Here is a 6,047-nt window from a genome sequence, read left to right as displayed (position 1 = left end):
GGTGACGTTAAAGCAAGCAGCAGTGAAGGAATGTGATATTACCAGAGATGAGGAAAGAGACCACCAGCTGGTAGAAGACGTGACTAAGGCTGTTGGGCCAGACAAACTCTCACCCCCGTGGATACTAAGAGAGTGAACACAAGCACTGTGTTTACCAACTTCTGTGGTGTATAATACGTCACTGGAAACAAGAGACCAAACAGAGTTGGAAGCTGAAAATATGGTCATGATGAAAATATTATGAGGAGGATTAAACGGGGAATATAGCAAGGAACTGCAAGATGACCTGGATAAACTAAATGAACGGTCTAAGTGGCTAGTTGAGTTTAATTTAAGTAAGTGCAAAGTCGTTAAACTAGGCGTATAGAGCAGGAGGCCGGGCACAAGGTACCAAATGGGAGATAAAATCCTTCAGAAATTAGGTAGAGGAAAAGATACGGCGGACGATATCATACCGAGTCTGCCTCCTGAAGCAGAACCAAGAAGATAGCTTCAGCGACATATGCTAGTTTGGCCAACATAACAACTGCCTTCAGGAATCAGTGTAAGCAATCATTCAGAATCTTGTATACCACACACGTCAGACCAATTATAGAGTATGCAGTTCTAGCGTCTGTATCTAGTCAAACACTAAACAAAGCTACCAGCCTAGTTAGATAAAATGCTACTAGGCAGCTAGTCCCAAAATTCTAAGGGGGAGTTGACAGGGATACTTTATATAATACGGGACGAGGTACGCGAACAAGGGGACACAGGTGGAGACTGAATACCCAAATGAGCCACAGGGGCGTTAGAAAGAACTTTTTCAGTGTCAAAGTAGTTAACAGACGGAATGTATTAGGCAGTAATGTGGTGGAGGCTGACTCCATACACAGTTTTAAATGAAGATAAGATAGGGCGCAGTAGGCTCAGGAACCTGTACATCAGTTGGCATACAGTTGAGAGGCGAGACCAAAGAGCCAGAGCAAACCCCTCCCCTCCCCCCCCCCCCCGAGCACAACTAGGTAAGCACTCCAGCGTCACAGTGGCCCTCACCGTACACAGGAGCACGGTGAGGGCCACTAACCTAGCCTGTCATCGCCTCAACCAATTTCCGATCATGGCTCACTACTGTTTAAAAAAAATTGTCTTCTTGGTGTTGTAAGTTGAGCTGTGAGCCAGAGTGTGTCGGCTCTACCCGTAATTTACCTGTCACTCACACGGTGTTACCCAGAGTGTACCCACCACCCCAGAGTGTGCTCTGGTGGACGTCAACCAGGCCAACTGATCACCGTATATCTCAATAATTGACTGACTTACCAACCAGAGTGCGTGTGTACGACACAGGTGATGTGCTCTATTATTCCTACCATGAAGTGGGTGCGTGAGCGTACCTGGGAGAGTCGTCCTGGCGGCCGCCGCTCTCACCATCCTGGGAAACAAAGATGCAGAAATTTTTACATTTTTAAGACTGATGATCGCCTTGAGCTTACAGGTGGTCGTGGTAGTGGGGGTGGGGGGGGGAGGGGGTGGTGGTGGTGGGGGAGGGGGTGGTGGTGGGGGAGGGGGTGGGGGAGGGGATGGTGGTGGTGGTGGTGGTGGTGGTGGTGGTGGTGGTGGTGGTGGTGGTGAGGGTGGTGGTGGGGGTGGTGGTGGGGGAGGGAATGGTGGTGGTGGTGGTGAGGGTGGTGGTGGGGGAGGGGGTGGGGGAGGGGATGGTGGTGGTGGGGGAGGGGGTGGTGGTGGAGGAGGGGATGGTGGTGGTGGTGGTGGTGGTGGTGGTGGTGGTGGGGGTGGTGGTGGTGAGGGTGGTGGTGGGGGAGGGAATGGTGGTGGTGGTGGTGAGGGTGGTGGTGGGGGAGGGGGTGGGGGAGGGGATGGTGGTGGTGGGGGAGGGGGTGGGGGAGGGGATGGTGGTGGAGGGGGAGGGGGTGTTGGTGGGGGAGGGGATGGTGGTGGTGGTGGTGGTGGTGGGGGTGGTGGTGGTGAAGGTGGTGGTGGGGGAGGGAATGGTGGTGGTGGTGGTGAGGGAGGTGGTGGGGGAGGGGGTGGGGGTGATGGTGGTGGGGGTTGTGGTGATGATGATACTGGTGGTAGTGTGGTCGTAATAGTGGTAGTGGTGGTGAAGGTGGTAGTTGTGGTGGTGATGGTGGTGGGGGTGGTGGTGATGGTGGTGGGGGTGGTGGTGATGGTGGTGGGGGTGGTGGTGATGGTGGTGGGGGTGGTGGTGATGGTGGTGGGGGTGGTGGTGATGGTGGTGGGGGTGGTGGTGATGGTGGTGGTGGTGGTGGTGATGGTGGTGGGGGTGGTGGTGATGGTGGTGGGGGTGGTGGTGATGGTGGTGGGGGTGGTGGTGATGGTGGTGGGGGTGGTGGTGATGGTGGTGGGGATGGTGGTGATGGTGGTGGGGGTGGTGGTGATGGTGGTGGGGGTGGTGGTGATGGTGGTGGGGGTGGTGGTGATGGTGGTGGGGGTGGTGGTGATGGTGGTGGGGGTGGTGGTGATGGTGGTGGGGGTGGTGGTGATGGTGGTGGGGGTGGTGGTCATGGTGGTGGGGGTGGTGGTGATGGTGGTGGGGGTGGTGGTGATGGTGGTGGGGGTGGTGGTGATGGTGGTGGGGGTGGTGGTCATGGTGGTGGGGGTGGTGGTGATGGTGGTGGGGGTGGTGGTCATGGTGGTGGGGGTGGTGGTGATGGTGGTGGGGGTGGTGGTGATGGTGGTGGGGGTGGTGGTCATGGTGGTGGGGGTGGTGGTCATGGTGGTGGGGGTGGTGGTGATGGTGGTGGGGGTGGTGGTGATGGTGGTGGGGGTGGTGGTGATGGTGGTGGGGGTGGTGGTGATGGTGGTGGGGGTGGTGGTGATGGTGGTGGGGGTGGTGGTCATGGTGGTGGGGGTGGTGGTGATGGTGGTGGGGGTGGTGGTGATGGTGGTGGGGGTGGTGGTCATGGTGGTGGGGGTGGTGGTCATGGTGGTGGGGGTGGTGGTCATGGTGGTGGGGGTGGTGGTGATGGTGGTGGGGGTGGTGGTGATGGTGGTGGGGGTTGTGGTCATGGTGGTGGGGGTGGTGGTGATGGTGGTGGGGGTGGTGGTGATGGTGGTGGGGGTGGTGGTCATGGTGGTGGGGGTGGTGGTGATGGTGGTGGGGGTGGTGGTGATGGTGGTGGGGGTGGTGGTGATGGTGGTGGGGGTGGTGGTCATGGTGGTGGGGGTGGTGGTGATGGTGGTGGGGGTGGTGGTGATGGTGGTGGGGGTGGTGGTGATGGTGGTGGGGGTGGTGGTGATGGTGGTGGGGGTGGTGGTGATGGTGGTGGGGGTGGTGGTGATGGTGGTGGGGGTTGTGGTCATGGTGGTGGGGGTGGTGGTCATGGTGGTGGGGGTGGTGGTGATGGTGGTGGGGGTGGTGGTCATGGTGGTGGGGGTGGTGGTCATGGTGGTGGGGGTGGTGGTCATGGTGGTGGGGGTGGTGGTGATGGTGGTGGGGGTGGTGGTGATGGTGGTGGGGGTTGTGGTCATGGTGGTGGGGGTGGTGGTCATGGTGGTGGGGGTGGTGGTGATGGTGGTGGGGGTGGTGGTCATGGTGGTGGGGGTGGTGGTGATGGTGGTGGGGGTGGTGGTGATGGTGGTGGGGGTGGTGGTGATGGTGGTGGGGGTGGTGGTCATGGTGGTGGTGGGGGTGGTGGTCATGGTGGTGGGGGTGGTGGTGATGGTGGTGGGGGTGGTGGTGATGGTGGTGGGGGTGGTGGTGATGGTGGTGGGGGTGGTGGTGATGGTGGTGGGGGTGGTGGTCATGGTGGTGGTGGGGGTGGTGGTCATGGTGGTGGGGGAGGTGGTCATGGTGGTGGGGGTGGTGGTCATGGTGGTAGGGGTGGTGGTCATGGTGGTGGGGGTGGTGGTGATGGTGGTGGGGGTGGTGGTGATGGTGGTGGGGGTGGTGGTCATGGTGGTGGTGGGGGTGGTGGTCATGGTGGTGGGGGTGGTGGTGATGGTGGTGGGGGTGGTGGTGATGGTGGTGGGGGTGGTGGTGATGGTGGTGGGGGTGGTGGTCATAGTGTTTTTTTTTATTATTATTATTTTCTACCACAGACGTGGCCACACATTTACAATACTAACCAGCATATATACATTTTCTTCCGTCCTCCATGGACAGGGTTAGAGAAGTGTTAAACATACAGTTCAAGGGTTTATTGAACACTCAACCACAGAAGGTGATTTGGTGCTTTTAAAATGCTAAGCTAACCTACATACGTAAATACATAGATACACAGATTTACGTATGCCCTACATAAAGTGTTTGATGTGTCTTTTACATAGTGTCATTAATGTGCATTTACAAAGGTGAAATGTAATTCTGATCAGCTTCCATATGTCAAATCACCTAGGTGATCACCAATGAATGAGGTGATTTTATAAAATACTATGCCTAAGATTACCATCCGAATACCAGCGGGGGTGGGGGGGGGGGGGTTTCAAATAGCTTCGGCTATCACCTCCTTTTTGACCGGTCGTGATGGTCGAGTGGATTAAGGTGTCCTGTACATACCAGTTGCGTTGCTCCTGGCAGTATGGGTTCGAGTCACTTCTGGGATGTGAGTTTTCAGTTGCATATAGTCCTGGGGACCATTCAGGCTTGTTCGCATTTTGTGTTCCTCACGTGTGCCCCAAAGAATGAGGTGATTTGATAAAATACTATGCCCATATTACCATCCGAGTGCCGGCAGGGGGGGGGGTTCAAATGGCTTCGGCTATCACCTCCTTTTTGTCCGGTCGTGATGGTCGAGTGGATTAAGGTGTCCTGTACATACCAGTTGCATTGCTCTTGGCAGTATGGGTTCAAGTCACTTCTGGGATGTGAGTTTTCAGTTGCATATAGTCCTGGGGACCATTCAGGCTTGTTCGCATATATATATATATATATATATATATATATATATATATATATATATATATATATATATATATATATATATATATATATATATATATATATATATATATTGTGACGGAGTTCCCCCCCTTATAATTCTCCCACGCCTGCAGTAAGAGTCATGTCTACTTTTCCCAAGCGTTCTCTACGTTGCAGGCTGCAATTTGATATATGGGAGAGAGTGAAGTGTTCTCGGAGAGCCGAGAAATTTGTCAAATAGTAATATTTTGGCCTGTGGTTTAGGCCCTTTAGGGAGCCAAGATGGCGCTTACCTCCCTGATCTCCCGCCAAAACCGTGTGACGTCAGTGGCACCGGATTGGTCACCGACAGCAGTGTGGCACCGGGAGCCAATGAAAACCTCCCGTGGCGAAAGTGACGTCACGAAGGAAGGGGGTCCGGCCAGCGCGCCGGGCTGGCGCCAGCAGTCAGACACGACACGTCATAGAGGTCGGACGTGCGACGAGTGGTCCTGTCTGTCGGACAGCTGTTTCCCACTACCGTGGATTTACGCGTCACCTGAAGTCCGCCAGTACTCTGAGAAGTCTTCCCTAGTTCATGTGTTGAACCAGAAGAGGGAATTGACGGTTATTTGAGCAACAAGTGCTCCAGTCAGGTACTGTGCCAGTAGCAGTGAAGCCGTGCAGTGACGTATGTTGACGTCTGTGGCAATTCGCCAGTTCGTGACAGCGTAGTGGCTGACAGAGCCACTGGGTAGCTGAGGAAGAGAGGACTATTTGGGGAACCGGACGACTGTAGCTGAGACGTAGGCGACAGCCGTTGCTGGGAGAAGACGACGGCCAGGAGACCGACTCCAACCTTCAAGAAGTCAAGGAGGAGGACGGACCTGCAGTGAGGAGGCACGGAGACGACGCGCTAAACGGTGGGACGACGAGAGGCTCTGGTAGGACACGACGACGTGTAGTGTGGGGGCGTTCCCGACACGAGGACCAGGAGCTACATCTCGACTCTCATCGGAGGATAGGGTGAAGTAGGTGGTTCTAGTTCCCTCCCCATTCCCCTTTAGTTAGATATATAATTCGGCTATATTATCTAGCCTGAAGATTTTATATGTCGTGAGCAAGTCTCACCTATGTCACGGTAAAGCACCAGTGTGCTAGACAGTACTATCAAGAGTACTTGTAA

The 6,047-nt window shown here is 55.2% G+C and overlaps 1 pseudogene; it reads right to left on the bottom strand.

Moving 5' to 3' along the window:
* Nucleotides 1-449: 449 nt before the first annotated feature.
* Nucleotides 450-3,305, bottom strand: LOC138354529 (uncharacterized; annotated as a pseudogene).
* Nucleotides 3,306-6,047: the final 2,742 nt, after the last annotated feature.

This window comes from Procambarus clarkii, chromosome 63 (genome assembly GCF_040958095.1).
Source record: "Procambarus clarkii isolate CNS0578487 chromosome 63, FALCON_Pclarkii_2.0, whole genome shotgun sequence".
Lineage (NCBI taxonomy): Eukaryota > Metazoa > Arthropoda > Malacostraca > Decapoda > Cambaridae > Procambarus > Procambarus clarkii.
Note: the sequence above shows the minus strand (reverse complement) of the source record. Positions and strands in the feature narration are given on the sequence as shown.